General features: G+C 41.1%; 1 long non-coding RNA gene across 4 annotated transcripts; it reads left to right on the top strand.

Moving 5' to 3' along the window:
• Nucleotides 1–7024: 7024 nt before the first annotated feature.
• LOC128329466 (uncharacterized) lies at nt 7025–9824 on the top strand. 4 transcript variants are annotated; one of them, XR_008309672.1, is made up of 2 exons: nt 7025–7620; nt 9399–9824. It is a non-coding gene; the product is annotated as an uncharacterized LOC128329466 (long non-coding RNA). The 4 variants fall into 4 exon arrangements; XR_008309668.1 differs by having other exon boundaries at nt 7025–7674; XR_008309669.1 differs by having other exon boundaries at nt 7025–7697; nt 9479–9824.
• Nucleotides 9825–26257: the final 16433 nt, after the last annotated feature.

The following is a 26257-nucleotide window of genomic DNA, read 5'->3' as shown; positions in this document are numbered from 1 at the left end:
GCTCAATGGCAGAAAGCATCTGCTTTGCATGCAGAAGGTCCAAGGTTCAAGACCTGGCATCTCCAGGTAGGGCTGGGAAAGACTCCTGCCTGAAATATTGGAGCTGCTGCCAGTCAGTGTGGACAAAAATGGATTAGATGGACCAATGGACTGACTTGGTATAAGGCAGTTTCCTATGTTCCAAGGGATATTAAGTATACCTAATATTGACCTGCATGCAACATTCCAAGAGTGTGGCCATAAGCCCCACTCTCCACCCCAGTGCTGACACACCCAGAAGCCTCACCACTGCACTGAACATACTTACACATAATTTGTTTGATATGAGCATGATACAGACAAATGCTGTAAGCAAGAACAGATTCTTTCTGTGATTGGAGGACTGGAGTGTTCGTCTCTGCAGAGAAATGTGTGTAAGTGTGTTCAGCATGGGGTTGAGGCCTCTGAGTGTGTCAAAGAGCTCTTGACCCACGGTGTCCATTTAAATCACAATTGTGTGTTATTGATGAAGGTGGAAGTGGAAATGTCTTACTTAAAAAGTTTAATTTAAGGTGATCTTTCTTTCTTTCTTTCTTTCTTTCTTTCTTTCTTTCTTTCTTTCTTTATTTATTTATTTATTTATTTATTTATATTATAGTTTTGTGCTTCACAGCATCCTTCTGGATCCAGAGCTGGAGCACAGTTTGATCACATTAATTAATTAATTAGATACCCAGCTTTTTTGTATCAAAGTGCACTCAATGCAGCATGTTGCAGCTCAAATTATATAATTTTATATATTATAGATTTTATAAATTATACACACACACACACACACACACACAGAGACATTAATAATGTATTACATTCTAACAATAAAGCAAAACAAAAATCATTCTAACAAGGCCATTTTAAAGATCTTGACAATCTTGTCTAAACAATCTAGCTTTTACTACTGTTCTGAAGAAATATATAAATATATCCCACTTGAACCTGCCTGTACTTTGAGATCATCAATTGGATCTCTGCACCAAGTCCAGAAGTACTATTGGCAGGGACCCTGGACAGAACTTCTTGAGCAGTAACCTCTAAGCTACAGAACATCCTCTCCTTGGAGGTCCGGCAGTCCCCCATTATTTACCTTTTGTTGCCAAGTGAAAATGCTTTTTCTTTACACAACTGGTGAGAGCCAGCGTGGTGTAGTGGTTAGAGTGCTGGACTAGGACTAGGGAGACCCGAGTTCAAATCCCCATTCAGCCATGAGACTTGCTGGGTGACTCTGGGCCATCACTTCTCTCTCAGCCTAACCTACTTCACAGGGTTGTTGCGAAAGAGAAACTTAAGTATGGAGGAAGAGCGGGATATAAATGTAATAATAATAATAATAATAATAAAATTACTGTTTCTTGCTAATTGTCTCATGAGAAGCTGCTGCTGGTTGTATAGTTATGTGGTCTATATATTTCTATTTTAAAGTCTGTATTTTTAAGGTGACTTTTTATGATTTGTTGTACTGCACTTTGAGCAGTTGCCCGGAAATGCAATATAGAAATTTAATTAATTAATTAATTAATGCATTTATGTATTGAAAATTGTAGTAGTAATAATATGCATCCCTGGCCCAGAAAGAAAAACTGGTCAAGGCAATATTTTCTTTATTAGTCTGTTTGCTTGTCAGAAGTCGAGTCAAAATTGACTTCTTATTGATTCACTGCTTTTGCTATGGCTAGGGAAAATATGTGACAGGAAGAGAAGAGAGGAAAAGGAAATAATAGTTATCTTAAATATTAGAAGATATCAAAACTGATAAATTTCTCAAATAGCTACAGATTATTAAATGTTCATTGCCCAGGTATTTATTTTCTTGTTTGGACAAAGTTGCTCATATCTTAGTTCTCAAGACTGCACAGGGACACATCTATTCTTATTGTGCCTTCATTTCTCACACACTTGTGGGAAACAAGTCACTCCTCTTTCTCCTCCATTCCCTTTTCATGGTTTATTCCTATTGCCTCTCATCCTGCCCCCCTGGTAACATTTACCTTGCCTTTGCTTTTTTAAGCATATACAGTGCAGGTGCTTACATATCTCTAAATTTCACCATTAAACAATACTTAACTGCATGACAGATGCCCCAATGCACCATGGGACGAATGTATTGCAAGACATGTTCATTGCCATAAAAACAGTGGATGTCAATTTGGAAAGCATCTTTTGGCACATACTCAGCCCCCACCTTCCAAATGCTTAAGTAGGGGACGGGGCACATTGGTTCCACCTAGAAGTATGATCAAGATGTGTTTACACAACAGACACTTCAGTTTTGGGTACTTCCACACAGCAATGTATTGCATCTTCATTGCTGATTTCCATAGGCAGTGTCACTGCCTATCCAGACAACGTATAACCCTTCACAGATTTTTTAGCCTACTTTCCTTAAGTAAGCTTATGAAATCACCCAGAATTATTTTTGTCTGTGTCTCCCTGTCAACTTTGCAATGCTTGAACCAATATGAATCAAATTGGGTACAGTTGAAGGGACACATAGGAACACCTCAATGGCATAGTTTGTGATGATGTCATCCACCCCAATTCAAGATGGCGGGCATGTGAACATTTGAGGCGCAAGTGGACTAAATTGTGAACTGCCTAATCGATTTGAACCAAATTTTGTACAGTTGTAGTGAGTGACACATAAGGACACCTCAATGGCATAATAGCAACGGCACCTCAGCCGGCTCGTCTGGTGGCCACTCAGGGATGGGCCTTCTCTGCTGCTGCCCTGAGGCTTTGGAATGTGCTCCCTAGTGAAATAAGGGCCTTCCCATCTCTGACAGCTTTAAAAAAGTCTTTAAAAACACATTTCTTCACCCAGGCTTTTAATTAGTGTTTTAATGTTTTAATGCTGTTTTAAAGTATTTAAAATTTTTTAAAATGTTGTAATGTCTCCCCCCCACCACCATTTTTGTCTTAACGTATGTTTTATTTTATTTTTATTCTGTTGTAAACCACCCAGAGACGTAAGTTTTGGGTGGTATAAAAATGTTTTAATTAAAAAAAAATTGTAATAAATTCAAATCCACTCCAATTCAAGATGGTGGATGTGTGAATGTTTGAGGCAGAAGTGGGCTAATTTTGTGAACCACCTAACTGATCTGAACCAAATTTGAAACATTTGTAGGCAGTGTTCCCTCTAACAGGGCTTCCCAGTTGTTATTGACTACAACTCCCAGAATCCCCAGTTCTGGCTTTTGCTTGGGGGTTATGGGAGTTGTAGTCAAGAACATCTGGGAATCTCTGTTAGAGGAACACTGGTTCTAGGGACACATAGGGACTAGGGATGTGCACGGAACTGGGTGGGGGAGACTCGAAGGAGAGGTGGAGCCCCGCTTTAAGGGCAGGGGAAGGTGCACTTACCACTCCCGCTGCTCTTTCACTGCTGGTTCCCCTGCTGGTTATACTTACCTAGTGCAAGTGCAATGTTGTTCCTACAGTTTTGCAGGCTTATAGAATGACAGTATTTCCTGCCTATTTTTATGGGGGTGGGGATGAAATTGATCAGCTCAGTTGAAACCGATCTGCTAATCAGCTTCTTTAATTGGCATTTGGGCCTTTTGGGTTGGGGTGGGTATGAAATTGACCAGACAATGGTTTTTATTTGAATGTTCTGTTATACTGGTCTAATACAACACTGGCACAGCATCGTTCTGTGTTTTCATCTTAACGAGAGAAAAAAGAAACCAAAATCCAACAGTGATTTCGGCCTTTTCTGGGGCATAGTATTTGTGTGGAGGAAATTTATTATTTATGAACAGCACTTTTGAAAGTCTAGGATATTAAAAACATGTTGTCTGGAACTCCAGTGCTGTGGAAGTGCAAACAGAAATATGTGGAGGCATATCTCTGGAGTTTCAATGTACTGGAAAAGCTATTGTATTGTGCAACATACATACATACATACATACATAAAAGAACATCCTCTCTATGCATGCACGTAGAAAGCACTTTAGGCAGCAGTAACTGAAGGAGAAAGTACCATCTGCAAAGGGGAGAGAAACAACCCACAGCATTCACTCTCATGCAGACAGAAAAAATACAAATTACTGCCAGAATTGTTTGGATGCCCAAGCATGATCCCTGTGAGCAGTTCTTGTGGCAGTTAATTGAAGCTCCTGTAAAAAAAACCTCCTCCATGGAAGTACCCAAAACAAATCCATCTCCTAAACTTTTGTAATCAACAGAAATGTTAAAGTGAACAAGAAAACTAATGTCTCCCATGATAAGAGTGAGGTCTTTTACTCTTGTCCTGAGCAGTTTATTCACACACATTCCAAGAGTAAGGGCCATTTCCATAGCTTCACAGTATTTCTGGAGGGAAAGAGGCAGATGAGGTCCTGTGCAGTATATAAGGTGTGTATTTGACTGTTGGGTATGGCATACCTGCCAACATGTCCCCAGGTGAATGGAAAAATAGGGACATCACATGTTGGCAGGTATGGGTATGGTTGTGAGACATGCACTCCTGAAAAGTTGTCCACAAAAGTATATGATGCTGTTTGCTAATGTTCATAATAATGCAGTCTTGTGGTGGGGGAGAACTAACATCAAGCACATTTTAGAGACTTGTGGGTAACTTTAGTGCTATTTACAACCTTGAGCAGAGAGGTCTATGGACTGCTATAATCATGAGGTGCTCATGAGGTCTTCATGAGGTCTTTATGATGGGACTATCTCCCATCACAAAACTTCTATTGGGTAAAGGAAGAATAAGTTAATTTAGAATGAGCTGGAAGTCTTCGATAAATCCCAGATGGGTGGAGCTGACTGTGTTTACTCGGTGATTAGGGAAGGCACTCTGCACCAGCTCAAGAACACTCCTGTCATTCATATTGCTTTGCATTTCAGCTATGATTTTGAACACAGGTTCAGGCCCTAATTCTCCCCGAGAGGCACCAGGGTTAACCCTCTAGGCACCTATGTCTAGTTGTAGTTCAACAACAGCTGAAGGGCCAGATTTGCCCACCCCGGTCTAAATCCATTTCAGACAAGGCCTTTCTAAACACTTGTTGGAAACCCTGTGCTGCTGAGGGAAGTGCTCGTGGGGGTCTGTTTGGAGCAAAGAGGTAACAAGTGGGGATAGAGTTAATCTCCTTCTCACCCCTGCCACTCTTCTGCTCCAAATTCCCTTACTGAAAACACAAGCATCAGGGTTGTAGTTAGGGCCTGAGCTTTGCTGAAATTAAATCTTGCATTTTCCCCACAGCACACACTTTACCTTTACCTTTACTGAAGGCAAAACATTTTTTTAAAGAAAAATCCGATTCTTAGGTATCTGGTGTAGCTGTCTTGTAGCATACAATATATTGTATCTCTTATGTTGAATATATCTTATAAAGATGGTAGTGAGTGGTGTACCGTGTTCTGAATAGCTCTCTATTTCAGGCAGGAAAAGAGAGTATTGGATCTCTCCCTCTCCACCACCTTGACCCATAAGCAAGGACTAGTGACTGGCTCTTATTGGGACAGTGAGCATGTTTTTCTTTGCAAACCCCCTCCCCAAAGCTGCTCAGGTAAGCAGCAGGTAGAGATGGCTCTGCTGCACAATAATTGTTCTTTAATTGCTTCTCCTCCCTGCTCAGTCACCACGCTCTATAATAATTTCTTTTCTCTCTCCTGTCTGAGTGCATTGAGGGCTGGCTGAAGATGCTCCAGATAAAGCAACTGGTCCCTTGCGCCATCCAATTGTTGTCTAAACTATCAATCAAGTGTGGCAGGTTGAGAAAACGTGGAGGGGTGGTATTGGAAGAAGTGTTCTGCTTGCATAAACAGCCTCAATGCTTTGCTACTCTCCTTCCTTCTCTTTCTCTTTCTTTTTCCCCTACCTTCCACCAGACAAAAAAAGTCTGACAAGATGGAGTCCGGCCCATCAATCAAAGCAGCTGGTGGAACAACCTCTCCCTAGTGTTAATAAATACATTTCCCTCCCCTTTATTGGATGCTTGTCCTAATTTGTTTCTCCTCTGGATTTTTTCCTCCTCTCCTCTTTCCAAAAGTGAAATGCTTGCCTGTTCTCCCCTCACTGCCACCCCCGCCAACTCCCAGCAGCCCTTGAGAAAGCAGATGTTAGGCTGCAGAAATGGAGCCAGGCCGAGGCTGGAGTGGCCCAGTAGGCCTTGGTTGCCATAGTGACTGCCGAGACCGCCTGCTGTCGGTGTTGTGCCTCGTCTCGCTGGCTCAGTAATTATCTCCATCTCAGCAGCCCTCGCCATACGGTCTGGGCTATAATCAAATCCCCTCTGTTCATCCCCTCCGGAGAGCTGCACACCAACATCATTGCCTCCCTCGTGCCCCCATGTTCAAAATGCATACATAGAGCAAGCATTCATTAGGAGACATTACTGAGGGCCTCTCTTGAGAAGTTGGAGAGAAAGGGCAAGGTGGGGAAAACAAAGTGGACAAAAGAATAAGGCCATGTATTAACCTCAGCTTAACATGCTCTCATTTCATCCAGTTTTTATGCATGTGAAAGAGAATGGTGAAGAACATAGATATCAATATACAGGTATATAAGTATTGCCTTGCCAGGTCAGACCAAGCTCCATCTAGTCTATTCTCTTTCCAAAAACAGATAGCTAGATGCCTCTGGGTGTTCTCAAGCAGCATATAAAGGTGATATCTTGTCCTTCTTGCTTTGCCCCTGTCATCTGCTATATAAAGGTATATTGCCTCTGCACATGGAAATTCTGTTTGCCCCTCAACAAAACGGACATGTCAAAATATACAAGATTTTAGTGAATTGTCTCTCTCTATAATTCTCTAAGGTGCACCCGTGACTAATCCTGTGCGTGGTAGCTCTCGCGAGAGTTTGTGAGCAGAAGCACCATGGTGACTGGGTAGTGGAGATTCCATATGCAGATAGGGAGGAGGAGCCTGTGAGGTTAGAAGTACCATGGTGATTGGGCAGTGGGGATTCCATATGCAGATAGGGAGGAGGAGCCTGTGATGATTAAAGACTGCTGGAATGCAACTGTTACTGGTTGGAAAATGTTCTTGATTGTAGAGGAGAGGAATAGGATATAGATAGATAGATAGATAGATAGATAGATAGATAGATAGATAGATAGATAGCAGGGGTTTGCGAAGAGAGGGGTCATGAGGGAGGAAAGAGCCCCTTCAGGAGAAGGAGGCTGCCATTGTGCGAATTAGATGAGGAAACGAGATGAACAAGATCTGTTAACTCAGGAAAGGAGAGAGAGAAAGAGAGAGAGAGAAAGAAGGGAGGAGAAGAAAGACAGAGGGGAGGAGAGAGAAAGAGAGAGAGAAAAGGGAGGGGAAGAGAGAAAGAAGGAAGGGGAAGGGCCCAAGCCTGTCAGAGGCCTGAGGGGAATGAACGGCCATGGCGGTGCCTACTGGCAGCAAAGAAGGGCCCAGTCAACCACTTCTGCTGTTTGGGGCTACCAAAGCCATTGGTGGAAGGAGGCAGGCAGGCAAGGGACAGGCCCGGGCCTGTCAGCAGCCTGAGGGGAATGAGCGGCCATGGTGGTGGTGACAACGAGGAAGGGCCCGGTCAACTGCTGCTGCTGCTGCTCCTGTGGGGAGGGCCAATAGGCGCCAGCAACGCTGTAGCCGCGACCAAGAGAGGTGAGGGGGATGGAAGCAACTGGATGGAGGAGGAGGAGCAGGAGTTCTGCTCAGGTGAGGGTGGAGAGATTTCTGAGGTGAGCGGGGCTGTGGCAAGGGGTGAAGGGAGCAATCAAGTACTAGCGAACAGATGTTTTGTGTGGGTTAAGATAGTTAACGGAATGGATTAAGTATTACATGATGTGATGAGCACAGGACATAGAACATAACAAGGTTTTGATAAGCGGGAATTTTATGGAATTATTCAAATAGTTTCTCTCTTTGTGCCAGTTTAAAAGAACATTGCCTTAAAATGATGATTTAGTGGTATATAATCCAATACAAACTATCTAAGACAATGGGTACCTACAGCCCTTTTTTGTTAGAAGTGCAAAACATGAAACTGACAGTTTTTGTAGTCTCTGGTGGAAATGTTTGCTCACAAAATTGGATGGATATAAGAAATATAATACATAAGATTATAGATATTAATATAGATCTGAATCCTGAAATGTATTTGTTAATTACATTAACAATTACAATTACAATTAATTGTTAAACGCCCAGAGACAAACGTCTGGGGCAGTATACAAATTTGATAGATAGATAGATAGATAGATAGATAGATAGATAGATAAAAAAAATTTACACAAATAATATCGCTAGTACTAAAAGAGAATTATATGATTTGTATAGTAAGAATTCTGTATGTAAAATACTGGAAGGAAAGTTACATTCCTGAAACTGAGGAATGGGAGAATAGGTTTTATGTAATAGTTGGTTGGTTGGTTGGTTGGTTGTGCTGTTGAGTCGGTGTCAACTCCTGGCAACCACAGAGCCATGCAGTTTTCTTGGTAGAATGCAGGATGGGTTTACCATTGCCATCTCCCATGCAGTATGAGATGATGCCTTTCAACACCTTCCTGTACTGCTGCTGCCCAGTATAGGAGTTTTCCATATTCTGGGAAACACACCAGCAGGGATTTGAACCACCAGCCTCCTGCTATTCATTCATTCATTCATTCATTCATTCATTCGATTTCTATACCGCCATTCCAAAAATGGCTCAGGGTGGTTTACACAGAGAAATAATAAACAAATAAGATGGCTCCCTGACCCCAAAGGGCTCACTATCTAAAAAGAAACATAAGATAGACTCCAGCAACAGTCACAGGAGGTACTGTGCTGGGGGTGGATAGGGCCAGTTACTCTCCCCCTGCTAAATAAAGAAAATCACCAGGTTAAAAAGGTGCCTCTTTGCGAAGTTATCAGGGGATTAGGCAGGTTACATCCCCACTGTGCCATTAGGTGACTTTCATGTAATAGTAGTACTCTCCAAACTGCCTCAGGATTTAGGAAGGAAGACACCCTACTAATTATTTTTTTATTCCGTTGTCCTTTTAACACTAATTGGGAAAGTAAAACTCATACAGTTGAAATGAAAATCTTGAATGTGTTTTTTGAAAAATATATTAAAACACACAAGAACAGTAATATGTAAAATGACCCTATGAGAGCTTAACTTGCTGCCAGTTTGGTCTGTGGGCATTGAACAAGTAGTGAACTCAAGAAAAAAAAGTGGGGGGTGAAAGCAGTATATATTGTAGAAGACAATATATACTGCTTTCAACAAAATATTGACATTGGGGGGGTGATCCTTTTTCAATCTCAGTAATTCTTGTTTTTTATTTCTGACACTTTTTCTGGACTGTAATTGTGATGCTTTTCAGTTGGATGTTATAGGTTGCATTGGATAAGTACAGCTGGTGAAGGGAATTTTCTTTGTGTTTTCATTTCAGGATGTAAGGGAACCAGAATTTAAGGTCTATCAAAGGGGGTGATTCTTTCCTATACCCACTGTATCGTCCTCTCTCTCTAGGCTGAGCAGATGGAATGGAAGACAGGGCTCCTGTACCTTTAGCAGTTGTATAAAACAACAGATTTTAGCAGATTCAGCTTACTATGCAGAGGTGAGAAAAGTGGAACCTGCTGAGATTCCCTCTACTACACAACTATTAAAAACAACAGAGGGCTGATTTCATTTGCATCTGGTAACCTTCACTCCACCAGATGAGGTTGATGCCATGCAGAGGTGTATCAAGATTCAAACGGGTCCTGGAACAAAAAGTGAAGGTGCGCCCTGTCAAGTCCTGAGCTTGGGACTGGGAGATTAGTGATTAAAATATATAGATGTTGAAATAAACAATCTGCTCGTGGCCCTTTGATTTGTTTTAAAATCTTTACTGATTATGCTGCCATCACCAAATTAAATCCTAATTTGGATTTCTAACACTAATTTTGGTATTGCACCCGAGTGGTAACATGGGGAGAAGTAAATAGACACAGATGAAACAATTTTAAAGTTCCAAACCAAAGAAAAATAACTTTATTCTTGTATAATAGCTTCAGTGGTTTCTTATTTACTACTATGTGGGGTCAAATGTGCAATTATTTCTGAGACAAAGTAACAACCTTAGAACTGGCAAGACTGTACACCACTCTTAAACTTCGAATTGGTATTCAAACTCAGGTGCTTATATAAGATTGTGTCAGCACATCAACAAAGGCTTTACTTTAAAGTTACTGAGGTGACAGTTTAGAAATAACAAGCTTCTTTAGACTTCCAATACCTTTACTGGGATACAACCTCCCTGGCTGTACATTCTGCGTAATCAACCATACACTCCCAGCATTTACATTTGATAGTCAAGCTTGCTCTACAGAGGTCTTACCTGGTGTATAAAGCCTACCCACCAACCTCCCAGTTCCACCCTCAGTCCTGCTCTGGACACCCTAGGCAGAAGTCCTCTCTCTCTAGCCTTCACTGTCCCTATCTCAGGCTCATCCAAGCCCGATCTGAACCTGTCAGTTAACTCCGGCTGAATTTTATAGCCACCTGTTCACTCCATTCCAAAGCGCTTTGGAATCCCTTTGGAATTCTTTCCAGAAGAGGTTCGATTGACAGTGTTTACTAGCCACAGGCCCCTGTCCTCCCCCTTCTTCAGGGAGATGCAAGGGGGAGACCAAACAGCAAGTTGACACACACACCCTGTTGAGGCCCTGGGGACATTTGTTTCCCCCCACACACACCTTGTTCAATTGTAGCTACGCTCCTGATGCCATGTATTGCCTCAGGATGAGGCCACTTGGCAGTTTTCATTTTATTATAGACAGCCAGAACACTTTGGAGATTGGTCAGATTTTTGCAACAGCGCAACTCTGTCCTACTGCTGGTTATTTGCTGATATGGGAAACACATCCCGAATATGGTCAGAGACACTCTCTTCATCGTTATTACTTGTTGTGTCCAACCAAGGATACCTGTCTTTCTGGGACACCTTCTATACTCCAAGGTGCAGTGCAGCATGAAATGGGGGCGGGGGGATGTTACCTTGATGTGTTAAGGGCATGATCATTGTGATGTCTTCAGAGAACAATTTGTTATGGGGTGGCTAACCAATAAAGTTGTTTATTGTTTATTACTGTCGTCGCCGTCATCAACAACATCTTCTTCTTCCTCATCATCCATGGTCTATGACAGAAGGGGCAGACATCCTGACGTCCCCTTTGGTCCTCCTTGGATCTGATAGGCCTTTTGTACAGCTCTCTCTCAAGTCCATTGACTGTAGCTCTGTCTTTGTCAGCTTGTCAGGCAGAGGTTGAGGAAAGGGTGGGGGACTTGCTCTCTGGGCAGGTCAGGTTGAGATGCAAGAGAGAGAGACAGATATTGGGTTACAATGCTGGCAGTCGAAAGATTCAGCAATACAGAGATTGCCCTGGGGTTTCTGCCCCCTGCTCCTCTCCAGGCTTTGTTCTTTCTGTGCTTTTTGTTTAGGAAGTCTCTTAAGAGTTGCTGACAGATGCTTCATTGAAGTCCATGGGTAAAGAAGGTCTTTGTGTGTCCCAGATAAGGAATTTCCAGATAGGAACAGCAGAAAATACTTCCCATACTATGCTGCTCAAGTTTGAGTTCTTTCACTGTAGTTTATAGAGAGGCATAGTGTACACCATGGTGAGATAGTGCAAAAAAGTTAGTTTCTCTTGATGAAGTTTCTTTGCTACCTCAGCTGAGGCAAGTTGAATGAGCCTACCCTGCTATTATTAACCCTGCTAACTTGGCAAAGAGGCACCTTTTAACATGGTGATTTTCTTTATTTAACAAGGGGAGAGTAACTGGTCCTATCCACTCCCCGCACAGGACTGCCTGTGACTGTTGCTGGTGTCTATCTTTTGTTTCTTTTAGATTGTTTCTTTTAGATTTAGATCCTTTGGGAACAGGGATCCATCTTATTTATTTGTTATTTCTCTGTGTAAACCTCCCTGAAATAAATAAATAAATAAATAAATAAATAAATAAATAAATAAATAAATAGTTATCAGTTTGAACAGACATTTTTGCAAACTAATATATTCCCAGATTCCCACATATAGCATAAAGATAAGGCACGAAGCAAGCAAAGAAACATAGACTTCCAAAAGAAACAACCAAAATAACAAAAGACAACCAAAGAAACATAGGACAGATGTTACAAACTCTTTAAAATACAATCTGCAATGTATAAATTTCCATCTATAAGAAAAAATTGAAAATGGCTGAATACCAATCAAAATCTAATGTAATTAGATAAGACACATCTGGATGCTGTTTTAAAGCATTCCACAGGTGCCCTATTACACAACACAGGGCTGCCTTTCACATTACATATCAGCCCTGGTAGGTCCCTAATGCTGATGTTCCTCTGTGAAGAATGTTGGCCACTTAAAATAAATAATGCCATGAATGTGAATGACTTCCAATTCAAAATGGCTCAGACTCCATTTGGGGTGCCAGCAATGCTTACTGAATATCTGTGAATGTGGCATTTCTTTGCTGTTGGTAATTTAAAGCTATTAGTCTAGGTATTTTTTAAAGTGGATTGGCCAGATGAATACAGGGAAACTCTACCAATGACTATTACCCATGATACCTAAATAGAGCCTCCAGGTTCAGAGGCAGCAGTATATCTCTGAATATCTGTTGCCAGGGGATGAACAGTGAGGGATGCCTGTTAGCTTCATGTGATACTTGATGGAGTTACACTCCCTCTAAAAGATCAGGTATGTAGTTTGGGAATGCTCCTGGATCCCAAACTCCTGCTGGTTTCTCAGATTAAGGCAGTGGCCAGCAACACTTTTCATCAGCTTTGGCTGATACGTCAGCTGCACCCATTTCTGGAGGCAAATGTCCTTAAAACAGTGGGTGCATATGCTGGTAACCTTGAGGCTTGACTACTGTAATGCACTCTACTTGGGACTGCCTTTGTACGTAGTCCGGAAATTACAATTGATACAGAATGTGGCAGCCAGTTTGGTCTCTGGGACAACCCAAAGGGACCACATACCACAGATTTTTAAAGAACTGCACTGGCTGCCTGTCTGGTTGATGACTGAAATAAAGATTTCTTCCTTCCACTGGCTGCTGATATGTTTCCGAGCAAAATACAAAGTGCTGGTTAATACCAATAAAGCCCTTAATGGCTGGTGCCCAGGGTATTTAAGAGAGCACCTTTTTTGTCATGAACTCTGCCGCCTATTATGCTCTTCTGGAGAGGTCTGGTTACGCTGCCGGCTTGCTTGGTGATGACTCAGTACCAGGCTTTCTGTGTGGCTGCCCCAGGGCTTTGGTGTTGAAATAAGAGTATCTTCTCTCTTTGCTTTTAGGAAGACCCTCAAGACACACCTGTTTTTGCAGGCTTTAACTGAAATTAATTGTAATAACTTGTTTTATTTTATGTGATTTTCTTTATTGAATTCTAACTCTTTTATATCATATTTTAAATTTTGTACACCATCTAGAGATATACATATCAGATGGCATAAACATATGTTTGATAAATAAATAAATAAATAAATAAATAAATAAATAAATAAATAAATGCTTGTGGGCAGCCAGCCAGCTGGCTACTGTGAAAAAGAGAATGTTGGACTTAGATGGACCTTTGGTGTGATCCAATTAGCCATTTCTTATGTTCTTACAGTAAGTAAGTAAGTAAATTTATTATGGTCCTTTGACCAGCTTAATATTTAAAATAATATATTTATAATTTACAAAATATTCAAATTGCTGATACAAGCTCTATGAAGTTTGGATGCAACAAAACAAAACTTGGCCACATTCAAAGAAGTAACAGATTTAAAATTTGGCAGCAAAAAATCCAAGTAAAATTGATCCATATGGCCAGGATGATTCTTTAAGAGAAGAGCAATAAACTTAATATGAGCATCCCTATAAAATTGACAATACAGAATAACATGAACAACTGACTATATATCCCCTGAGCCACATGGGCAATGACACTATGCGTATGGAACTCATTTATATTTCCCATCTAGGAGTGCAGAGGGAAGGGCATTCAAATGAGCAAGGGTCAATTATGTTCTTACATGTTCAGGCAGGTAGATGGAATGCCAAATACTAGCTTGCCTGGAGGCTTAGTGAGGTCAGCAGACCAGGTAGACCATTGTAACTTTTCATAGGTGCTATGCTTGTCTTATATTCTCCATCCTACCTGTTGCACAAAGAGAGTAAAAGATACGTTTCTGTCTTGCTGCCCTAATGGGATTTCCAATGTAAATGCTAATAAGACTCTTACCTAGAGGTGTGATTACCCTAGTCTGGTACATTATGTTATTCATGACTTAACAACTTCTAATAGGAAGCATGGAGCTATGATCTTGTTACCCAAGTGAGAATGTTTCATTTTCTAAACAGGTGAGACAAGCAGCTTCTCCTTGTGTTGTGTTGAATTCTACCTGATCTTCAGTAAAGGATATGATTTGCCTGGAGATGCTCAAAGTTATGGCCTGGAAGTCATCTGATCAGTGCCATCGCAGACTTTATGAAATGGCCTCAGCAATGAACTTTTGGAACATGTGGAGCTTTGCTTGGTAACCCTATTTTAGCTAAGCAAAAAGGAAATATATATGACTAAGGACTCAACTACATATTACATTATGCAGTTTGACCCTGCATGGTGGTAGTGTTTTGGAAGATAAATAGCAGCTGTGGGAGGTGGAATCAGGATTGGGATGCCAGTGGGGAGGGAATATTTAACCCTTTCTCATCATGCTATGAAATTATTAAACTTGCATCCCTGAAGTTGCTATTAGTCTCAGCATGGAAGCTTTCCTCCCAGGGCTAATAATGGCTTCAGGGATGTGGTTTTTGTCAGGACCACATTACAGCAGGAAAGGGTTAAATATCCTTCTCTATATTCCATGGTCAATCCTGATTGATCACCCAAAACTTCTATTTAACTTTTTAAAAAATCATGCATGTAATATAATGTGTATGTCAGCCTTTAGTAATCCTTTATTTGTGTAGATTTGTGTAGATTTTTAATCTACTTCTGGACGGTCTAGATTGTTTTACCTGCTAATTTTAAAAAGCTTAATGCTTGTATTAGCAAGGGGATCTCAAAATCTTGAACGAGACAGACTGGATGGCCCCAGACTTTAAAGCAGTTTATATATTTATTGCATTTATATATTGCTATTTTATTTTATTTTATTTTATTTTATTTTATTTTATTTTATTTTATTATTTCAGCAACACTTCCAGCTGTCACCACTAGGAAAATCATGGTATCTTCTGGTTCATGATTCCCAGAAAGCGCGCTTTCACATTGGAATTTTAAACTGGCTTATACTTGTGTGATTATTCATATATTGCTTTTCAGAGGAAAAGTTCTCAAAGTGGTTTACATAGAGGGAGAAGGAGAAGGAGAAGGAAGTGGTTCCCTGTTCCCAAAGAGCTCACAATGGGTGGCTTCACATGACCGTTGGCAAGTCAGGAACATGTTGGGAATCAAGAGCATGCACTCTCAGAGGGCAAGAGGTCTGAAACTCGCCAAGTCTGGTTCCCGCACTGAAAAGGGACAGTTGTTCTCCCCTTGCTAAATATCAGAGAATCACCATTTTGAAACCTGCATTTGATGATGTGCATACTCTCTTCCACATTCGGTGTTGCATTAACAACATTAATGGGGGTACAAACAGGACAAGAAGTGCAAAGAAGCTGACCCAAGTGAAATACTTCCAAGTCGCCAGGGTACTTGTTGCAAAATAGTTTTGCTCAGACAAGAGATGTGTTGTGATCACATCAAATCCTGACTGCAAGAAGGCAGTACCATGTGGTAAGCTTTTGGTATGGGTAGCAGCTATTTGCCTTGTGGATCTGACAGTTTCATCACACAGCTGTCAGCGAGGGAGTTTCAGTGCATCGATTCCCTGAAGACTTCTGCTCATTCCACTCAGCTGGCAAAGAATCAACCCAGCTGAAAAAAACCAATGGTTTTCAGACCTGGCTCCTGTGCAGCCAAAAGGAGAGTGAGGCAAATGGGACTGGGAACCTTTCACTCTCTCTCTGTCTCTGCCTTTAATAGCAGATTGGTGTGCAAACATTGGGCAGTGACGCAAGGGCGTAGCAAGGTTGGAGTGGGCCCAGAGACAAGATTTTAAAATGGCCCCCCTTACTGAAGCTCAGCTCATGTAGTAAAGAAATCTTAAATGAACATCATCCTAAATTATTTTTTAAAAGGTTTTATAAATTGTGGACAATGCAAGTGATTTAATGGTACTAGAGAAAGACATGCTGTTCTGGTAGCTCCAGGTCTTAACACTCACATCAATTTAGGAGGATGAATACAATGAAGGAAGCCCGGGCGGGTGTGCGGCTGGGGGAGTTAGTCATGTGACTTGCCTCTGGGAGGCCTCCCAAGGCAGTGGGCCCCCAGACAACTGTCTCCCCTTGCCCTATTATAGTTACGCCCCTGCAGTGACGATATTTATCTCCATGGTGTGAAATGCTTCATCTACTGATTCCTATAGACATTTTCTCAACAGCACAAGAGCAGAAGGTTTCCCAGACAGGAGGGAAAGCGTCATCAACTGTAGTACAATATCGATTTGATTTTATTGCAGTAGATTACTGTCTTTACAGTGGGAGGAAGTGTTGTAAGTTAGGATGAGTTAGGATGAAAGTATATAAAGTGCATATAGGTGTGTAGAAGTGTACTGCCTAGAGCCCCCTAGTGCCTTTGGAGTCAGGTGGTATATAAAACTAACTAACTAACTAAATAAGCAAGCAAGCATAAATCCAAGTAAATCTGGGCTAGTAACATAGCTGCTTTTTATTACGGTTGACTGCGATTTGTTAGTTTTTCAAACCTCAGCTTCTTCATAGAGCAGGTTTCTCCCCAGCCATTCCACCCATTTCTGGCCAATATTGTTGCAGAGTAGACAATCTCTGGCCTCCTACTTCATATTGGTGCATCCACCTGTGCCAAGGTAGGCAAGGAGTTGCTTTTTTGAATTTAAAAAAAAAAAAAAAAACACCTCCCAGTGCTCTTATGCAAGTACATCTGCATGGAAGCACCATCCAAAGTTCCATATTCCACCTACTGTCATTAAGCACTGCTTCAACATTGGGGCTTTCACTGGGAGGAGGTGGGAAGGAGGTAGGCACCAGGTTCTGCGCAGTTGTACTTTTCAGGGATTTCCCCACTTCATTTTATTTTTGAATTATTTTTCGGTGCTCATGCACACCCCTGCTATTGCAGAAGCAGGAGCATAACTACCGCTGGGCAAGGGGAGACATTTGTCTTGGGGCCCACTGCCTTGAGGGCCCCAGAGGCAAGTCACATGATCACCATCCCGGTTCCCCATCTATCTAGCTCGTGAATTCTTAGCATCTATCTAGCTAAGCAGCATAAATACTCCTACCTCTAGTGTTTTAGTGTGTTTTAGACATTAAAGGTAGTACAAATATATAGTATTCAGTGTATATCACTATATATTGTGAAATGCACATGTGTGTATTCAGTGAAATGTATTTCCAGGCAGCATACTTATTTTGAAATATCAGACTTAAATCCTTGAATTAGTTGGCTCTGCTGATATTTACACCTTGTAACTAGTTGGGATAGTTAGCAGAGACATCAGGCCAGGAGAAGGAGAGGAAAGCAGTGAGGGGGGGCCCATTTAAAAATCTTGTCTCTGGGCCCACTCCAACCTTGCTTTGCCCCTGTGCAGAAGGAAGAAAACAAACCAGAAATCCTTTTGCAGTACCACAATTGCACAAGAGTACCTTTAAAAGAGAGAGAGACTATTCACAAGAGTGTGCAAAACTGGGCTAAGGGAGCCCAGCCTGATTTTGCATGCTCGTGTGAATCACCAGGATTGGGCCTGATTCTGGTGGCTACGTGGTGGCAAACTCGTGTAAGTATCCTCCTTCTTAAATGAGGTTAAGGGAGCAAGTGCTCCCTTAACCTCATTTTATTGATCGTGTGTCAGCCGTGGTTGCTTGCAGCCATGGCTGGCACACTTGGGGGGGGGGAGGGGGATCCTAAAAATGCACCACACATTATTGGAGATCCAGTGGTTGGGGTGACGCGTGGCGGCACGTCCCAGCACCCTGACCGCAGGAGCTGCAGCAGGAGCTGCGGCTCATCTGCAGGGAGGGTGAGTCACTGCAGACCTCTATGGAGCTTTTCTCACAAGAGGGGAAAAAATCACAGTACAGTAATGGGAGGGCAGAGACCCCTAAAAATTAGCACATAGGTAGTGGAGAGTGGCAGGATTCCGTGTATTAAATTTCAAGTAAATTGATCAATTTATTGGTTTTTAATGATTTTTAAAATATTAAGCCAAAATCACACCAACAGAGTAAAATAACTTTTTTTAAAAAAAAAACCACATCTGGGAATCACTGAAAATTAAAAAGTCATTTACACTCAAAGGGTGGGCTGATGAAATTAAATACACAGAGTCCTGCCATCTTCCACTACCTGTGTGCCAATTTTCAGAGCTCTCTGATCAGCCATTATCATCTTGTGGTTCCTCTCTCTCTTTTCTTGGTTTGACAAGCTTTGATATTTAGCAACTTTAAGTGGCAGGATTGTTTATCCATCTTATTTATTTATCATTTCCCTGTGTAAACCACCCTGAGCCATTTTGGAAGAGTGGTATAGAAATTGAATAAAATAATAATAATAATAATAATAATAATAATAATAATAATAATAATAATAAAATAGATGTTTGGATAAAACAAACCAGTCAATAACACCTGTCTGACTGTGTAAAATAATAAATAATAGCCTATATTCTGTGACAATATCTATAATAACAGCAACAACATTGATAATAAAATTCAGCCATCCCAGGTCCTTGGGAAGGACTCGATGTCTGGATAAAATAAACCGGTCAATAACACCTGTCTGACTGTGTAAATAAATAAATAAATAAATAATAATTAATATGCAAAATTTGATATCTCTAGTTAATCAGGAAGTGTGACTTTATTTTGCACAAACAAATCTACAAGCAAACTTCAAAATATATAACAGATGTGATTTTTAATATATGTCATTTTTTTTAATTAATGTGCTTGAAAAAGGGATGTAAAATAAATTTGTACGATGTCAACATCAAACATTATTCATTTTATCTAATAATCACCATATATGGTAAATTTGAATCTACGAAAGATCTTCTGCTTCTCTTGGACATGATGCCATTTTTGAACTATTGATCTGATTATTGAGCATTAAAATTCTATTCAGGACAATAACAGTTAAAATCTGATGAAGATATTCAGGATTTTTTCTAAACAATACCAAAAAAATAATTTAACCTTACACTCAGAATATTCTGGTGTAAAACATAGTGCATTCAGCTAATTTAAATGGAAGGATCATTCATGCAAAATTTTGTATCTGTAAGTAATCAGGAAGTATGACTTTCTGTCACACAAACACACCCACAGACTCTTCAGAATATATAATATATATATTCTCTCATTTTAACATTTTTGTAATGTTGGGTTTTGGGAGTTGGATAGGGATATAGGAGTCTGCTCAGGATGTAGAAAGAGGTATTTATAGCACTGAATCAAGCTGTCAGTCCTCCTAACTCTTGGTCTTGGGAAGATCTTATTTTATTTTTCATTTGAAGAAGTTAATTATGGAAACTGAAGGAACATTACTGGATTGTGATTTTCACCAGTCCAAGCATTACCAAAAGCCTGGTTCCCTCCCGCTTCCTATTTACAGTATTTATCCAATTTACACATTGTGTTACAATTTTACATTTTTTATGTATTTTGTATCACTGTGCAGTAGGGTTGCCAGACCCTCTCCCCACTCACTTTTTACCTTCTCTTGTGTCTTTTAACAACAACTGTAAGCAGGAGGTAATGCCTGCTTCTGCACCCTATTGGTTTCATCATGCTACTGTTAAAGGATCACAAAGAGGTTAGGCTAGGGTTTTTAAATTTATTTTTGGTCAGTTAATGCTACTGTGAAATAGATAAAAGTGATAATAATTAGACATGTTGCAGATAATAGTTCTGCTACATTGTAACTAGTTATTTCCCCCCTGTTAGAAATCCATTTTCCCCTCTTTATGTTTATAAGAAATGTCACCATGTTATTTGCACAGCACCAATTCATGTCAACTTGCCAAATGATTGTGATTCTATATTTCTTCATTTTATTAGTGAAGAAAGGTTATGATCTGGCAGAAGCTGTCTTCTGCTGCCCTCTACAGGCAAGGTCCATCCCCATCCTGAAAGTGCTACTGAAAAGGTTTCTCAAAATAAGAGATATTCCACTTCTAATGCTTTAATGACAAAATGTGCCCATTACTGGTTGGTTGGTTGGTTCGTTTGTTGTGTGTGTGTGTGTGTGTGTGTGGGAACCTAGTTTCAGGGTTTAACATCAGTCCTGGAACATGTGAATTGGAAATAAAGAAGAGTGCTATTAAGTGCATGTCCATAGAATTACAGCTGTCTTTACTGATCTTGCTCCTAAGATTTTCCCATCACATCTCCTATGCCAGATAAAGCTTCACCTGCTTTATCTCTTCATAGCAGACTGCTGTTAAGGACAAAGGAGCAGGGCCAAGGGATTAAAAAAAAATGACAGCCTCTAATTGCAGAGTATAGCTGATACGTTATTTTCAGGGAATCTGAAAATAGGTGGTTTGAAAGAGGGATTGTTGTGTGCTCTCATTCTTCTTTTACCTCTAGTAAAACAGGTTTTGCTTGTTTTTGTATTGTTTCAAAAACCTGCCAAACCTGTTTGTGCAGAAATAGATTTGAGCAGAAACCCAATGCTTACTGGGCATAAAGTCACCTTTCAAAGTGGTTACAAAGGTGTTGGTCATTTGCCCCCACCCTGCTAAATATAAAGAGAATATATTTAGTAGGGGGAGAACAACTGTCCCTATTCAACCCCAGTACAGTATCCCTTCAGTGGCTGTTGCTGATGTCTACCTTGCTCTTATTTTCTCTTATAGACTGTGAGCCTTTTGGAGACAGATAACTATTTCTTTGTTGTTCTTTTTGTATATACACCACTTGAGAACTTTTTTTTATATAAATATAAATAATTACAAAACAACAACACATAAATGATGATGGGGCAGAAAAAAAACATATATTTATACCATAGAAAGTAAACTCAGTTCTCATAGGCTGAAGAAAAACAGAAATGGAGTTGAAAGTGGTTTCAGAGAAGTTGCACTTTCCATGGTGTACTGACATTACATTTTCTTCTGTCTCACTGCTCTCTCTGATCAAATAGGCTTTGCAGGTTTTGGAACAATACAGAAACCTGCCAAATCTGTTCACCAGTGGCAAAACTGGAATAATTGTAACCATTGTAAGGAATTATTTTTCTAACCAGTGCATAAATTACATGGGGGCAAGAAGGAGCCTGGCCAGGACTGTTACCTTTGGGGATGGTCCCCTTAACTACTATTTTAGAAAGCTATTAGTGAGGCATGTTTTTGCTCAAACTGGAAGGAGGTGGATTGATGTGTGCATTTCAGTATGGGCACATCACCTTCCTCCCTATCCATAATCCAAGCATTCTCCTTCTTCAAAATTCCTTTAGTTACCTGAAAAAGCCATTGTTTGTCTCCCTGTCTACCTTCTTCTAGGCCCTGTGAACAATAAAAAAGCTTTTATATAGCATTTTAAAGTGTTTCACATGCATGTATCCAGTAGCTATACTTCTGGATTTAGTATGAAAACCTCCCAGCAGGCTCAGTACTTTTTGTAGGCAACTGTTGCCTTTGGAATGGGCACAGCTTTGCAGTGGAATTCAGAATCAGTATGTACTTTGAGGCCACTCCATGCTGAAGCCATCCTCCAGTCCTAGCTTTCTGTGGTACCTGACGTTCATGATTGTTCTTTTGACACTTATTCTGATCCAGAGTACCATAGGACCACCACAAGACATTGTGAATCAGGGACATCATATAGGATAGGGATATGCAAAACCTTTTGTGCTCGAAACAGAATGACCCCATTTTGACTCGAAATGTTTTGAGTGGTTCAAGCACCATTTTGGCAAGCTGTTTTCCCCTTCCTTATTGGTTTTCTGGCATTGGCTTCCGATTGGTTTTGCTATCTCCTTGCTTATTGGTTGGCTTGTTAGCATCCACATCAAGAGTTGTCATGGGCTACTGTGCCCCCATTGGCTGAGGGGAGGGAGGAGGGAATGGGAAGCACTTTTGGAGGGAATTTGAAAATGTATCCAAAGGGACTGGGAGGCAGAGAGAGAGCCCTTATGCCTGAACTAAAGAATGCCTCAGGAGAGGAGGAAGGAAGGTTTGATGTTGTGGTTGTCTTTTCTCAGCACTGAGTATAATATGCTGTGCTATTGCTTCTATAACTATCTGGTTTTGCTGGATCTCAGATTGTTAAAGGCAGAACTTGGGTGCCAGCCTGTCTTTCTTGAGTTGTGGTTTGTTTTTTTTGTGAGATAATTTTGTGGTGAGAAATGGTGTGTGTGTGTGTGTGTGTGTGTGTGTGTAATATTTCTTGGTGATTGCTGTGATGAGCTCCATGTCTGGCTTTGAGATTAAAGCGCTCCGCCTGGCATCTGGTATGGCTGTGGCATTCCCCTGGTCTCTCTGTGTGTTCAGAAGCTCCATGCATGTGCAGAGGCTAGGGTTACACTGTGGCTGCGCCAGATGTCGGGTGGAGTGTCGCCTCCCCCTGCAGGATTGCGGGTGGAGCACGGCAGCTTGCAGGTGCTGTTTTCACGCTGGTAAGCACCTGCTTATTATCCCTTAAAGGTGCCTCTCACCACCCCTCTGGTACAGCCCTCACCGGCCGCTCCTGCTACCATGCAACCCACTTTGGTGTCCTAAGGAGCTACCCATGGGGAACAATGGGGTGTTTTATGGTTTCCATTGTTCCCTATGGCCAAAACACTCAAAACATTCCAAGTTTCAAATGGAACGTTTCGAGCATTTTGTGTTTCGTTTCGAGCTCAAAATGAAATGCAAAATTTGTTTCATGCACAACCCTAATATATGGAAGATGGGGAGTGATTGTTCCTCCCACACATATACACACTTCTTATCATACGAAATTGTTCCTTAGTTTAGGTCTTTTTTAAGATTCTAAGAGGCCCATGGGCTGAGTGTTAATTCAAAGCCCTTCTTCACTATCTGCACCCTGTCTCAAAGTCACCCCCTTCCGCCCCCTCATTTGGAGTGTAGTTTGTCAACCATTATGTGGTCACCTCTGTGTTGTAGATCAAGGCAATTTTTCACATCCTTCCCCATAAAAAGGGGCCTCCCCCTCCACCCCATCTATATATTTCTGGCCAAGTTTCAACACGCTGGATGGCTATTTTAATCAACAATTAAATCGGCCTGTACTAGGTATGTGGGTCAAACTCATAAATGCCTTTGCTTTAAAAAGGGTGTGAGAGTTATTATGAATACCCCCCAAAAGGGGGGTGACTTCTCAATGTTACATCACATTACATTCATGCAATTGTGCAGGAGTGCCCTTGTGCAAATGCAAAAAATTGCACAAATATAATTGCACAATGGTATGACTATTATTTCAAGTGGCTATACCATCAGTACAACTCAGTTTGTGTCATTTTTGCACTTGTTTAACTGCACAAATGCAATGTTATGACATGCACAGTATTTATGTTATTTATTGTTAAATTTCTATACCGCCTTTCATTAAAAGGATCTCAAGGTGATTCACACAAAAGTTCAAACGAGACTATAAAAATTGCACAATTAAAATATCAACTAGAATATAAAAATACAGATCTAATTAAAAGATTTAAAAAGAAGCACAGTATAACCATAAAAGATACAATGCAGCAGCAATAGGAACAATCATATAAAAGCCTGGGTAAAAAGCCAAGATTGCAGACGTTTTCTAAAAATTGTGATTGATACTGAGAGCGGATGGCCACCAGGAGAGCATTCCAGAGTTTGGGGGCAACAACTGAGAAGGCCCTGTACCGTGTTCACGACAGCCAAGCCTCCCTCATGGTCAGCACCCAGAGCAGAGTCCCTGCAGATGACCTCATCCAGCGGGCAGCAACCTTTGGGAGCAGGTGGTCCCCAAGGTATCCAGGGCCCAAACCGTTAAGGGCTTTAAAGGTCAAAACCAGCATCTTGAATTGGACCAGGAAACAAAATTGCAGTCAGTGCAGCTCTTTCAAAATGGGTGTGATGTGATTCCAGCGGGTAGTTCCGAATTAAATCCTAGGTGCCACATTTTGCTCTAGCTGCAGTTTCCAAATATTCTTCAAGGGCAGCCCCACGTAGAGTGTGTTATAGTAATCCAGCTGTGGCGTGATTAAGGCATGGGTAATTGTGGCCAGATCTGACTTCTCGAGAAAGCGACGCAGCTGGCACACTAGCCAAAACTGTGCAAGGGCACCCCTGCTCACCGGCTCCACCTGAGCTTCCAAAAGCAGATCCAGGTCCAGCAATACCCCCAACCTGCATACTTGCTCTTTCAAGGGGAGTGCAACCCCATCCAGAACTGGTAGGATTCAACCCGATTGGCTCTTCTACTGACCAACATTACCTCTGTCTTTTCTGGATTCAATCTCAATTTATCAGCCCACATCCAACCCATCATGGCCTCCAACCCCCGATTCAGGACAGGACATCCACTGCCTCCCTAGGATCAGGTTACAAGGAGAGATAGAGCTGAGTGTTGTCTGCATATTGCTGACAACTCAGTCAAGTCCCTGGATGACCTCTCCCAGCAGTTTCATGTAGATGTTAAACAGCATGGAGGACAAAGTCGAATCTTCTGGGATCCCCACAGGCCAATGGTCAAGGAGCCAAGCAGTAGTCCCCCAGCACCACCTTCTGGACCCTCTCCCCAAGAAAGGACCAAAGCCACTCCAAAGCAGCACCTCCGATTCCTATACTCAAGAGGTGGTCCAGAAGGAGAAAGCAGACATAAGTAGAAAATCTAGCTCTTTCAGATGGCATCAGATTTTCAGAAAGAGAGTAAATTTTCACTGCACAGATTCCACACGGACATGTTAATGGGGTGTGTGTCATCACTGGTGTAAAGGTGTGTTAGATTGTGTTGGGCTCTCTGTTTCCACCCCTGCCCTATATAGCAGCTTTGTCCATATCCAGAACTGGCATAGAAACCTGTTTCAACACATATCATATTTGTTGGATTGGGGCATGTGATTGCAGTAACAGTTGAGTAGCAAAAGCAATTTGGTGTCATACAGGGAGATACATAGTCAGAAAACACTGGGGATTAGAACTGGTGCAGGCTAATTTGCTTTGCATAGATGCTGAAGACAGGAGAGGGGCAAGAGGTCATGTTCTTCCCTCCTTATTCTTTGGAAGACTCCGTCCATTGATTTAGTACCATTTCTGTTGCCTTGTCTTGTGAACATACATCAGGCATTCTGATGAGGCTACTAGTTTGTTTCCTCAAGAGACTGTGAGCCACTTAATTAATCATCATGTCCTCCTTCAGTAGGAGCAACCCAGCTGTGATGCTAGCCAATCATAAAGGCAGTCATCCATCACTGTCAACAACAGGAGCCAATCATAGAAAGGAGACCTTATTGACTACTAGCCAATAGCATGGGCCTGAGTTCAAGGCAGAAACTATAAAAACGGAGGCCAATGGGCATTTGTTCTCCATTCTTTGATCCTCTTGTTCCTGGAATTGCTGAAACAAATTAGGTGGAAGGGAACAAAGTTTACATTCAGATTTAAAATGGTGTATGGAAATTCTCACTCAGATTTCATGCCTGCATGTAGGTATTTGGAAATCAGAAGATCCAACATCTGAATTTTAAATCTTTGTCTAGCAACTATGTGGTATACAAATATTCATAGTAGCAGAAGTAGCAGCAGCAGTAGTACTTCACGGTGAAACATGAAAATATAGTCTTATTGTTAACTGCATACATTAAGTATGTAAATATTAAAATAAGTATCTCTCTACTCACAAATCTTTTGTGCATGTTTGGAGACTGAGTGGTGCATTTTTCAGTTTGCATATCAATAGTAATAGAGGGGAAAGCCAGAACTCAAGCTAGGGTTGGTTGATTCTGGGAGGGGAGTTATTTTCTTTTGTGAATACAAGTTTGAGAGAAGTGTTCATTTTTTTACAAATTGACACAACCCAAATTCAGGGATTTAATGTTCAATAATAATACATTCAAGGGATTAAGTACTATTAAAATAAATCTGTAAGATTTCCCATAAACTGAAGGTAACTTCTGCTTCAGCAATTCAAAAGAGCTTTCCAAAGGATGACATAAGTGTTTAAATTCTTTCCTTGCTACTGTGAATACGACTT

Source organism: Hemicordylus capensis, chromosome 6 (genome assembly GCF_027244095.1).
Source record: "Hemicordylus capensis ecotype Gifberg chromosome 6, rHemCap1.1.pri, whole genome shotgun sequence".
NCBI classification, from domain to species: domain Eukaryota; kingdom Metazoa; phylum Chordata; class Lepidosauria; order Squamata; family Cordylidae; genus Hemicordylus; species Hemicordylus capensis.
This window is presented reverse-complemented; position numbering and strand designations above follow the sequence as displayed.